Below are 13918 nucleotides of genomic sequence, written 5' to 3'. Positions count from 1 at the left end.
GGAATGGACTTTCAATATCATTAGATTACGAATCCATTGATATATGTAATTATCATTCTAATTTGAAATTTTGACAAAATCACCATTTAGAGAAATGATGATGTGAACTCAAGGTCGAATACATATTGATGTAAGAAAACCAAAGGTTCGAAGACTAGAGACGCACAATAAAACTTCATTTGTGATGTGATCAGTACTTGTGCTTAGTTGAAGCATAAGAGTGAAAATTTTGAAAAGTTCAAAATGTTCAGTATGAAGTTCAGTATCAACTTGACAAGATAATAATTGCATTACAATATTATTGTAATTGTTAAAATTTGAGTCAAGACATTTACTTGGAAACACATTCAAAATTTTGCGATATGATCGTAATAATGAAAATTTTAGCCAAGACCTTGATGAACATCCAAGAGTTGTGAAATCGTTTTACAACAAACTCCGAAAGAAAACCTTATGAAGTATTTATGAAGGGAGCTATCAATCTATATGAGATATATTTTGATAATGGATGAAAATTACCTATCTTCCAACCATTGTTCAAGGGATATACTTTTAAGATAAGTTACAAAACTAAACAAACTATATATGTCAAATCAAGTGTAGCAAAGACTCCATATATGATATGGATAATAAGAGTTCTTATAAAGCCTTTCTACAAAGCAAGGAATAAAAGTTGTATAAAATCGTTTAATGCACGATCAATTCCTATACAGAGCACGGGGTACTACTACACAAATCATACTTAGCACAAAATTTTTATTGCTCAAGTAGGTGCCCTGATGGAAACTTTCCAAAAGGTCAAGTGGGAGTAGTATAAATCTCGAAAGAGTTTGAGAAAAAGCAACAAACAAACATGGCTTAAACCGTGGTTGGTTCACCCTATGCTAAATGTGCCTCCTCAAAAAGGCAAGTGGGAGTATAAGAATCTCGAAAAGTTCGAGAGCCTTGAAAGAGTTCAAGAAAAGTGATTTCGAAAATCTTGAAGAAATTTGAGAAGTAATCGAATCAAAGCAACAATATGAGCATGATTCACCTCATGTTACAAGTGACAACGCATAGTCTCATTAAGTGTAATGGGAATAATAACCATGTGTCGAAGGTAGTACATTCCAAGTGCACATCCTCAATTGTCGTTTCTCATTGAAACTAAACAAAGTTGTTGTATAAGTTTCAATTGTTGCATCAAAACCCACAATGATGACTAGCATATGTAAAACTTAGTCAAAGAAATATGATTTCATATTGATTAAGAGTTCTAAAATATTCATTTTGGAACATGATGATTATGCAAGTAATAAATATGATTTGACAAGTTATGACTCCAAGTGGTTTAAAAACCAGGAAATCTGAAATAGATTCTAAATCTGTAAGCAAGTGTATTGCACTTGAATAATTTGCCTAATTGGGTGAGACCCATTATAAGCGAAACAGACAAGAAAGAAAAATGTTTTCTAACTAAAGCAAAGACTTATTAAAGGATTCAACTAATTCATAGTATGACTATGACTACGATGAAAACTTTATATTAGTCATGTTGCAAAGATCTATTAAAGATAGTTTAGTGATTACTACCTTATAAGATTTGGTAGATGGACTTCAAAACACTTTATTGAAATTGTTCATGAAAGAAGATTTGTATATGATACAATCAAAAGTTTGAAGATCCAATAATCCTAGGGATGCATAGCATCATGGAGTTAGTGTTCTTAATTTTGTGAGTAAATCAAATCGTTTGATGTTCTCGTAAAATGAAGAAAAGGTCTTGTGTGTACAAGATGTTTAGTGGGAGATATGAAGTCTTCTTGGAGCAAATTATTCATTTCTATGAAGAGTCAAGTGGTGGGTAGTGCATTTTGTATGAAAAACCTTGAAGAGAATGATGAGTACATATGGGATTCAAAATCTATAGAGATAGGTTTTGATTGATGTTTGAGTTTGGTTAAGAAGCTTATATTGATAAGATTCTTATAAGGTTCAACATTATATTGAAAGGAGTTTCAATCCCATGTAACATGGCACATTGCTAAATGATTCAATACTTTGAGAAAGGTTGATGAAACTAAGGTTTTGAGTGCTGATCCTTATGCAATTCGCAAAGGATGCATCATGCATGCCATGAACTATACTCATCTATTTGATTCACGTGTTTTAGAACAAGTGATGATAGATTTCAATCAAAATCCAATATAACGTTGGAATACAAATTAGAAATTCCAAAGTTCCTTGAAAAAGGACGAAGGAAAATTCTTAGTGTATGGAGATGAAAATGATTATAAGATTTAGAAATTGCAAAATTCATCTTTATGAGAATGTCTCATGAACTCTACTTAGTAAACCCCTTCCATTTCCAAAGCATGAGAAACATGCTAATGAAATAGGATTGTGGCAAATGATGTAATAAGAAGTTGTATTTGTTTTTGGGAAAAAAAAAGTTACATGTTGTGGCAAATGATGTTGACGTTTCTACAAACTTAGTCAAAGTAGGGGCTTCTAGAGACACCTAAAAATGTCTCTCCAAAACCAAACCCGTTGATGAACACCTTTCACCGCCATTATTGCTCGAGTTGAGTATTTAATCTTTGGAGTGCTTAAATTCATGTTCTATCCAATATATTTCATGAACCAATCCAATTTCTAGCTCATTTCCCTAAACCATAACCTGTTTTCCACTTTTCGTGTCCACATCGCAAAACTGAGAGAAACTGATTTTAGGGCTATACAATTTTGATCCAATTATTATTTTTTGGATAGGCCTTTAAATTAGCTTTCCAACCATATATCATAAGCCCAATTCCGAGCTATAACGAAAAAGATATGAGCAAAACACTAAACTCGGCCTAAAACTGACACCCTTCCACTAAAACAACCATATCTTAAAATCTGCATATCATTTTGACTTGATTTTAACTGTGTTGGAAAGTAGACTTGATAAGATTTTCAATGATATATTATATTCCTTATTCCGAGTTACGGATCAAAAGTTATGATTATTTTAAAAACGGGTAAAAAAACTAAAATTACCGCGCAGCAGCAAAAATGCCGCGACGCGGCAAAAGCTGACGTGTCACGGGACTTATTCCCGTGAAACGGTGCCCATTTTTGTAATTTCCGCGTACTTTTTACTCCGTGACACGGCATAATGCACTGTGCCACGGTGGACAATGCCGTGTCACGACATTTCTTCCCGTGTCACGGTGCACATCCCGTGCCACGGGATTGCTCCGTGTTTTCTCCGCGTAATCCCTAAACGCGTTTTCACTTCCCGTAACCTAAATATTTCCCGTGTCACGGTACACTTTGCCGTGTCGCGGGATACTTTTTTTAGGCTTTTTATCATTTTAGAGTTCCGTGTGCTCCCTCAGCACATTTTCCCTATAAATAGGACCCCCCTTTCTACAGTTCGGGACAGCAATAATCATTCTCTCTCACCTTGCACCAAAAATCATCCTCTTCTCCCTCTTTAACCTAATTTATAGCCTCATTATTCTTCCATAATAATTCCCCTAAGCACTCCAAGGAGTCTATACTTAACCCGAGGTTCCATCCTTAAACCAAGGCGTGAAAGGTACAAATAACTGAGGGTTTGGACCAAATCAACTCTACATTTATTTTATTTAATTTCCGTTTGATTTATATATTAGTGGATTCCCTTGACATGAGTGGAACATTTATTTCATTCAATGGATGTTATGGCTGTGGTACACTCAAACGTCTGCCCGTAACTGGAGATTATAAAGGGTGTTTCCTGGTTATTTCAGAAGTTGAGTGGGAGCTTTGGTTGCCACAAGATTGGATAGAGTCTACCTATTTATAATGTGTCTTGGCCCCTTGAAGAGGGAGAATTTAGAAAATGCATGGCCGTGCTCAAATGGATTACATAGTACCCATTTAGAGCTAGACTTGGGGGCTTGAACCCAAATCACATTAGCTTACCCAGCCTGAAGAGTCATCATCTTTAACTCTTCTCACATCTCTTTCCATCGCCATAACCCTTGCAGCCAGCCTTAGTATCACATTCACACACTTCACTCACACATCCATATCCATATCAATCATCCTTCCCTTTAAGAGCCCTTTATCATGAAATCTTGTTTCAACAATGTGCATGTTTCATCATATTTAAAGACAACATTTAGTAGAAGAAACATTGTATACTTGCTTAGCTTCCTGACCTGAGCAATGTTCATTGTTTTGCATTATGTGCTAAGAAACATTTATATATCAATGATTTTTAATCATACAAAGCATATCGTGCCTAGCTCCTTAACCTAAGCAACGTTCATTATGCAATAATCACTATACGTGCTTAGCTTCCAGACCTAAGTGACGTTCAAAATCGCTTCTTTACACCATATATTTAGCTCCATGACTTAAGTTCATTCATCTATCCTGTCACATGATGTAATTGTCCTTAGCCTCCTGGCCTAAGAACATGCATCATGCATACATTATTTTCAGGACAAGCAATTCAATCCAAACGATTCATTTCGTCTTGCTTAAGGAGGAAGTTCAAAACTTCTTTCCTTTATCATTATTTTATTTTGGGGAAGTTCAAAAACTTTTTCCAAGTTTTCATCGAAGGAAGTTCGAAAATAAAAGTTCAGTTTTCACATCTTTCTTTTTAGCGAGAAAGTCGGTACCCTCCACTCATGACAAAAATTGACGGAAAATTTTTGCTTTTGCATCTTCGTTTGCTTGTGTCTGCACACACACATATACACACACACACACACACTCACAAGTCATACACATGTCATGTCACATCAAGTAAAACTTGGTCAAGTTAGTGGTCAAGTCAATCACAGTATATACGAGTCCATTGGCAAATTTATTTTTGCAGGTCTTATCTACAGCCCACGTCCGGGGACAAACGGACCATTTACAACCCACGTCCGGGGACAAGCGGACCATCTACAGCCCACGTCCGGGGACAAGCGGACCACCATCATTTCATGATGCAAGGTTCTCGATACACAGAGACTTGCAATCTCATCATCTGTCGACTTTCCTTAAGCATGGAAAGTATCATCCGGTGGATTTCTTCAAGCATAGAAAACCGCCAAGTCGGCTTTCCTCAAGCATGGAAAGCGTTATCGATGGATTTTTCTTCAAGTATAGAAAACCGCCAAGTAGTCAGCTTTCCTCAATCATGGAAAGCATCATCGGTGGATTTCTTCAAGCATAGAATAACACCAAATTCATACGTCGACTTTCCTCAGGCATGGAAAGTATCATCCGGTAGGTTTCTTCAGGCTTAGAAAACTACCAAACTCCTCAGTCGGCTTTCCTCAGGCATGGAAAGCATTTTAACAAATATCATCCGGTGGATTCCTTCAAGCATAGGAAGCTGCCAAATTCATTTGTCACCGATACACTGGTGCCATATACGTATTCTATCCTTTTACTCTTTTATCTGTGGAATTACCATTTTTCTACAGGTATCGACGTATACAGAGTGATTTAGGATCGTAGAACGTCTTAAATCATTCTCCGTCCCAATCGGCTACTTTGACTATCGTTTTCGAAACTGACGTTTCTACAAACTTAGTCAAAGTGAGGGCTTCTGTAGACACTTAAAAATGTCTCCCCAAAACCAAACCCGTTGATGAACACCTTTCACCGCCATTATTGGTCGAGTTGAGTATTTAATCTTTGGAGTGCTTAAATTCATGTTCTATCCAATATATTTCATGAACCAATCCAATTTCTAGATCATTTCCCTAAACCATAACCTATTTTCCACTTTTCGTGTCCACATCGCAAAACTGAGAGAAACTAATTTTATGGCTATACAATTTTGATCCAATTATTATTTTGTTGGATAGGCATTTAAATAAGCTTTCCAAACATATATCATAAGCCCAATTCCGAGCTATAACAAAAAAGATATGAGCAAAACACTAACCTCGGCCTAAAATCGACATCCTTCCACTTAAACGACCATATCTTAAAATATACATATCATTTTGACTTGATTCTAATTTTGTTGGAAAGTAGACTTGATAAGCTTTCCAATGATATATTATATGCTTTATTCCGAGTTACGGATCAAAAGTTATAATTATTTTAAAAACGGGTAAAAAAACTGAAATTACCGCGCAGCAGCAAAAATGCCGCGACGCGGCAAAAGCTGACGTGTCACGGGACTTATTCCCGTGAAACGGTGCCCATTTTTGTAATTTTTCTCAATTTTACCCCGTGTCACGGGATTTTGCACCGTGTCACGGTGCAATTTCCCGTGTCACGGTGCCCATTCCGTGACACGGGAATATTCCGGGTAATTTCCGCGTACTTTATACACAGTGACACGGCATACTGCACTGTGCCACGGTGGAAAATGCCGTGTCACGGCATTTCTTCCCGTGTCACGGTGCACATCCCATGCCATGGGATTGCTCCGTGTTTTCTCCACGTAATCCCTAAACGCGTTTTCACTTCCCGTAACCTAAATATTTCCCGTGTCACGGTACACTTTGCCGTGTCGCGGGATAATTTTTTAGGGTTTTTATAATTTTAGGGTTCCGTGTGCTCCCTCAGCACATTTTCCCTATAAATAGGACCCCCCTTTCTGCAGTTCGGGGCATCAATAATCATTCTCTCTCACCTTGCACCAAAAATCATCCTCTTCTCCCTCTTTAACCTAATTTCTAGCCTCCTTATTCTTCCATAATAATTCCCCTAAGCACTCCAAGGAGTCTATACTTAACTCGAGGTTCCGTCCTTAAGCCATGGCGTGAAAGGTACAAATAACTGAGGGTTTGGACCAAATCAACTCTACATTTATTTTATTTAATTTCCGTTTGATTTATATTTTTATTGAAGTTACTAACAATTTATTCTTGATGTAGCAATTCAAAGGAACGCGCGGATTTAATTTCCGTTTGATTTAATTTCCGTTTGATTTATATTAATTTAATTACTTATTATTTTTATATTGCTAATATCATGATTAGGTTTATTTATATTTGATCTAACTAATGATATTATTGTTAAATTGCTTCCAATATTAATGTTTGTTCTATTATATTTATTGATCACCATATTGCATGTTTAAAGGGAATATGTAATTGAAAATCACGACTAATAAGATAATTTGGACAACTGGTTTAGGTTCCTTTTTAATCTTGTTGTTAATCAAGTGATCACAATATTTTAGAATTATATGTTGCATTAATATTTAACCAGTTTAGCATAATAATAGTTTGGAGCAAATTGAATCTTTGTTTGTATGCCTTTGAGATCGCGGGAATCATTTTTCACTACAAGAATCGAGTAGAGGCCAATACGGGCGAATGTGACTTCATGACTCACTTCGTACCATCATCCCCGATCCTCCTTTCGTGGTTCCGAACCATATGGAGTTAGTAATCGCATGGATTATGAATGGGGTGTAACCTTCACGGGTCAATCGTTGTTGCCTTTGTTGTCCCTTTATTCGTGGTTGCCTTTTATGATCCGTGAACGGTTTACAAGTTCCTTAAAAACTTGTTGGCGGCTCCCTACTTTCCTTGTCCCTAATCGTATATGTCAATTCCCACTTCCTATGAGTGCCAAGCAAATTCACCACATGCTTTTAACGTAGGCGCACTTCAAACGACGCCTACACATGTGTAATACATTCATTTGCAGAATTATGTTTATCAATTGAAACAAAGTTTTAATCTTATTTAATCGTGGTTTCAAGATTAAATAAAATGTCCAAAATAATTATGAATTGATGGGCTCATCAGGTTGATGACCTGGTGAATGAAACCCCAAAGGTGAACTAAATTCATACATTATTCAAGTTCCTAGTTCGAAATCATTAAAGTGGACATAAATGATTTCAATTAATGGACTAGCATGTAAGATTGATTGGATAGTGCAGTTTCATGGGCTATATGCATGAATGATGCATGATCGAACTATTGACCTACTTTGAAGTTCAAGTACAGAACTTCCGGATATATTAGTGGATTCCCTTGACATGAGTGGAACATTTATTTCATTCAATGGATGTTATGGTTGTGGTACACTCAAACGTCTGCCCGTAACTGGAGATTATAAAGGGTGTTTCCTGGTTATTTCAGAAGTTGAGTGGGAGCTTTGGTTGCCACAAGATTGGATAGAGTCTACCTATTTATAATGTGTCTTGGCCCCTTGAAGAGGGAGAATTTAGAAAATGCATGGCTGTGCTCAAATGGATTACATAGTAACCATTTGTTTTGTAATTCTCACTCGGTTTTCAAGAAAAGATTTGTAGACTAATATGATCACGACATGAGATGCAATCATATTATCAAATCGACACACATTAACTTAAGGAATTTAAATATTACGCACTTGTCTCAGACAAGTGGGAGATTGAAGGAGTTATGTCTTCGATAAGTGCAATTAGTAGATATATCAAGGATCACTATTATGGAGATAATAAGTTCATTCTATAGGGTCGTCAATGTTTGGTGCTAGATATGACAATTGATCTTTGGGCTAGCTTAATGGCCCAAAGCCTTATAGAATGGATCCTACAAGGTCACACATAAGAGTATTGGGTTAAACAAGTTAGAGGCCCATTATTGGGCCTCATGAGTACATGACATACCATGTTGATAATTGAGCTTGGATAGTTAGAAGAGTCTAATGGGTTTTGGACTTGACATGGTTTTATTTCTAGATATGATCTACAAATATAAACCATGCCTAGGGTTGCATGACACAACAATTGACATACAGTGAATTGTCACACAAGCAACTAGTTTTTCCAAAAACCCTAACTCTCTCTATCTCTACTCGGCCCTCTCTCTCTCCTTCCCCTTTGGACTCACGGCCGGCCACCCTTGGTGGCGCGTGTGGTGGTTCGTGGTGGTTCATGATGGTTCGTTGCTTGCACTTCTCCATAGAAGGTCAATTGAAGGGTTCAATTGCAACTAACTTGCATTAGTGGAGGTCTTAATCTGTGCCCGTGGACTAAGTAGAGGAATCACGCTTGAGGTTCTGTATCTCCTATTGTTCTTGCTCGATCGCACGTGGAATCACGCTTCAAAGGTACGATTATATGTTCTTTATGTGTTATGCATTAGATCTGGGGATTAGGTACTGTATGAATATGATTCATGTTTTTCTGCTGCGTAGTACCTATAAACCCCTACAAGCAACAGTAGAAACATTAGCTACAGAGTTAGGAGTAGCAGTAAGATTATCTAGTTTTTGACGAATAGATGTTAATTGAGCTTGCAAAAAGGATACGGAATCAACATTATGTTTTCCTTTATTTGCAAACCCTCTCGGATTCCCGTATTTGGAATTGTGTATTGTCATATCTTCGATAACCTGTCTGGCATCGTCCACATTTAGATTAATGAATCTCCCACTAGCTGCAAAATCTAGAACTAATCTAGATGAATTTCCAAGTCCATTGTAGAAAGGTTGGATCAATTGCCATTGTGCCAGATTATGGTGGGGGCATTCTCTTTGTAGATCCTTGAACCTTTCCCAAGCCTCATGTGAAGTTTCATCGGCCTCTTGGGCGAAGTTCTGAATAGCACTCCTTAGTACAGCTGTTCTCTCTGCAGGGTAATATTTATTATAAAAATTCAGGGCAAGAGTTTCCCTGTCAGTAATACCAAGTGCAGTTCTATTCAAACCATTAAACCATAATTTAGCTTTTCCACATAATGAAAAGGGAAAAAGAATTTCCCTGATTTGGTCCCGCATGACCCCGGCTTGTCTAATAGTGTTGCAATATAGGTATAAATCTACAATGTGAATATTAGGATCTTCACCCTTAGCTCAACAAAATTTCTTCCTCTCTATCATGGTGATAAATAGGGGCTTGATTTCAAATTGCACTCCATCAAGGGCCGGAGTGGGAGTAAGGTGTGGAAAATCTGTGAGCTTTGGCTGCGAGTAGTCACTGAGCTTCTTTGGTACTGCCAATTTTGATTCTGAATCTGAAGGAATTTCTGATTCACCAGAATCAGTTAGAGGGTCTCTACGATTATTGTTTTCCTTATAACCCGCCAGGATTTGTCTATAAAGATTCCTTTGCCTATGAAACAAGCGCTCGATCTCAGGATCGAATGGAATGTAACCTGATCTGGAACACCTGGGCATAAACAAAGAACTAAAAGACAAATATGAGAATTGCCTCAAAGAACAAACGTTCTTTGAGACAAATGGGGATAATCTAGACTACAAAAAAAATAATCAGAAAATAAAAATAAAACTGTTTCCCCGGCAACGGCGCCAAAATTTGACAGGTTCAAGTCGTATTCACCTAATAAAAAATAAAACCTAAATCCACTAACTGTGTAGATAGGGAAGAAGGGTCGAACCATAGGGAAACAAGTCAATTTATTCCTAATTAATTAAAAGCAATCTAAATTATCAAGTAACCAAATTATTATAAAAAGGGTAATTAAACAACTAAAAGTAAGAGTATGAAGGAAATAAAATAAGAGGTAGATCAATGAAGAAAAAGCCTAGAGCATAGGTTCACCAATAAACAATGTTCCAGGGTAAATCATAATAAGCAATCATCAATGCATCAATTAATCAGATTATAAAGGGCTTTCACTACGTATTACAATCACAGAGTTAATTTACCGGTATCAAATCTCATCTCTCGAATCTCGACTTAACCATTTATAAATTAGTCCGCCTATTGAAACTAAGCCTAAACATCAATTCTCTTCTCTCGAATGACGAATCAATATTGCTAAACTCATACAATTAAATCTGGCCAAACCTAATTGCATAGCATTAAATCAATCAATAGGAAAATAATTAAGCATTGACAATCAACAATCACAAATTAACCCTTCATATTATTTATTGGTTCCCCATAAACCCTAGAAATAAAACTACTCACGCATAATTAAATCTAAACTAATCAAAGCAATAAAATAAAACATGATGAAAGAATTAAAGAAAATAACTGAAATTAATAAAGAAGAAATTGTTACCAAAAGTAATCTGAATTAAGAACAAAGTTGAGAGAATTTTAGAGAGAGAAAATATTCTAAGTAGAGAGAGAAAGTCTAAAAAAGAAGGTAAAAAAAATTTCCGTACTAAAATCGTACTAAGAACTCGCTTAATTATTTTCCGTACTAAAATCGTACTAAAATTTCCGTACTAAAATCGTACTAAAATTTCCGTACTAAAAAATTTCCGTATTAAAATCGTACTAAGATCTCTAAAACAATCCTAATAAAAAAACTAAGAACTCGGCAATCAGGTGCCTCCAAAAACACGCGCCCGATCGTGCCCGCCTTTTTCTTCAAGCTTATTCTGGGCAGCCGCACATGATCGAGATAACGCTCACCCAATCGGGTGCCCCTTTCCTGATGTCATCTTTTGCGCGCCCGCCCGATCGGGCGCAAGCTTGACCGATCGGGCCCGGTCTCTTCCTCAAGGCTTGGACTTTGATTGGGCTTGATTCTTCGGCCCAATCCGGATTTTCTCTTTGGGTCTTGAATACTCGGTCCAAATGCCCCGGTATCACAGACCGAGCCCTTAATCACCGGCTATAACCAGTCCTAGGCTTCAAAGATGGTCGTGTCCTCCTAATGTCCGTAGTTGCTCCATGAAAAACTCGAAAAACGCTCCAAATGTGAAATTTCCTAAAAACTCAAGCAAAACTACAAAAACACTAGAAAACACCAATTAGTAATAAAAGTGGCTCTAAAGAGCCAAAAACACTACTAATTATGACCAAGGGACGGGGGTAAAACACTATATAAATCGGACACGTCATGGAGCGTGAATTCCAAGAGGGTTATGGACGTATGTAGAACACATATGGGTTTATGAAAATAGGGAAAAACTTAAATAGGAAGTAAAACCAATCAAATAGTACTAGAAAACTAGTCAAAACAAGAAGGTAGATTCTCGACTCATTATTGGAAGAATTCAGTGCGAGAAAATAGTGTATGTCGACAGACGATGCTACTGTCGCCAGACAACAAGTACAATCGCCTGGCGGCAGTGCCATTGCTCGGCGCTGACGCAGTTTTCTCAACGCTAATTCCTACAAGCCTTGGCACTTTTCTGTTCTTGAATTTTAAAGTTGTAGCGTTATTTCGACTTTAGTTGTGAATGATATTGTTGGGGTTTGGTGAGTCCCACTTACCGCGGAAAAATCCCAAGCCAAGGATCTCGCTCGCAATAAATAATATCACTATGCATAAATAAACACAAAAGTAAAAAATAGGAAATTTATCTTTGGCGCGTGCTTCGCCCCACAAATTTGGCTCTTACTTGAGAAGCTTAACCTCGAAAATACGAGAGCCTCCGACGGAGATCCACCCGCAAAAACAACCACCAACTTTTAGGTCCGTTACCTTGAGGTTAGCGAGGTCCGACCAAAATCCGAGTATCATGTGAGTTTAAGTGTTTTTGCTAATGCAATTCTCTATTGAACTCCTACTCAAGCACTCTTCCCAAAAACCCAAGATGGGTATTTATAGGGAAGAGGGAGAGTAGGAATTTCTATCCCATCAATGTGGGAGCATGAAATTCCGCAATTTATTTTAAAGCTAAATTAAAATAAATAAGCAAACTAATATTAAATCTACAAGTGTCACTAATACATGTAAAGGGAAGTGAGGAGCACTTGGAAAGTAGGGGACCATACTTGCTCCCCACTCCATACTCTCCTTGTGCCACATGTCCCTAACCCACTTGCTTCCCATTTGCTTCACATTTGCTTCGGCCCTACTAACCGTTCCTTAGGCCCATCCGTAGCCCAGCCCCCGCACTTGGAGTTGCGGGATGCTACTATGGCTAGCAAGCCACGCACTCCAAGTGCGGGCTGCTGCTAGACTGCTAGCAACTGCTGCCTTGGTGTGCTTGCGGCTGCTAGCTACTGTTATGCATAGTGTGCTAGCATGCACTTGCCATCCACCCTTGGCTCGGCATGGTGCGCATGCTACCCACCTGTGCTAGCATATTATGCCCTAGCTAGTATTCGGATGCTCGGGGCTTTCCGATGCTAGGAGTATTTTGGCAATATTGTCGGTTTATTATTATTTTGCGCGTCTCGTCATTTACTATTGTTTACTCCACTTTCAACGCTCGGTTTTGACGCTCTAAGCTTGAATTTCCGACGTCTAAATATCTAATACTCAGGCGACTCATTAATTTCTTCCGAATTTATTCGTCGAGTTGGTTTGTTAATTGCTTGGGTGTGACCCGAAGGGTACAGTAAAGATTAAGCTGCAATATTAAATATACATTAATATTATTGATCGGAAGCGGCCTCCACCTAGGCATTCCGATAACTTGACCTTACTAAATATATTAGCTTTCTAATAATTCTGAACCCACTATCAAAATAATACACTTGTTCGAAGGACACAATTCCTTTCGATCTCCCACTTGTCCTTCCGGAAAAGTGAGCATTTAGTGTATAGCCCCTTTCCTATGTCTCTTCATGAACTACAAGGCTAGTTTATTTATCATCCATGTTACGTCCAGAAGTGTTTCTCAAAATCCGAGTTTGACTGTCAATAAGCAGATGATTTCTTAAATCCATTTGAGCACGGCCATGCATTTTCACAGTCTGGCTCTTCGAGAAGCCTTGTAAACAACAAGACATGTTCCCTATTATTAGTAGGAGGACATTCCCAATCTTGTTATGTAGCTTCTCTTACTAAGAGGACCTAGCCGCCTGAGTGATGCCGTTATAATCCCCTGTTATGGTAGACGTTTGAAAATCATCAAAGCAGACTAGTACTTAAACAAGAAAGCTCACAATACTCATGGTCAAGGAAAAAGGTTCCGATAGTGATAATGAGAAATATACTTATGACAATTTTGAATCTCTTAAAGTATTCTCATAGGTCGATCTAGTATGGTTCCAAACCAATACCTGTGCAAATGATTCATTAAAATCATGTTCTTGTAGCACATGAAACGGTGCTATAAATCAAACTACACA

The 13918-nt window shown here is 37.7% G+C and overlaps 1 non-coding gene across 1 annotated transcript; it reads left to right on the top strand.

The window, feature by feature from the left end:
• The first annotated feature begins 9427 nt into the window (after nucleotides 1–9427).
• Nucleotides 9428–9534, top strand: LOC145637633 (small nucleolar RNA R71). The gene has a single exon (XR_014114395.1). It is a non-coding gene; the product is annotated as a small nucleolar RNA R71 (small nucleolar RNA).
• The last annotated feature ends 4384 nt before the right edge of the window (nucleotides 9535–13918 follow it).

The sequence above is a fragment of the Chenopodium album genome, chromosome 6, assembly GCF_948465745.1.
Source record: "Chenopodium album chromosome 6, dcCheAlbu1.1, whole genome shotgun sequence".
In the NCBI taxonomy this organism is placed as follows: Eukaryota; Viridiplantae; Streptophyta; class Magnoliopsida; order Caryophyllales; family Amaranthaceae; genus Chenopodium; species Chenopodium album.
Note: the sequence above shows the minus strand (reverse complement) of the source record. Positions and strands in the feature narration are given on the sequence as shown.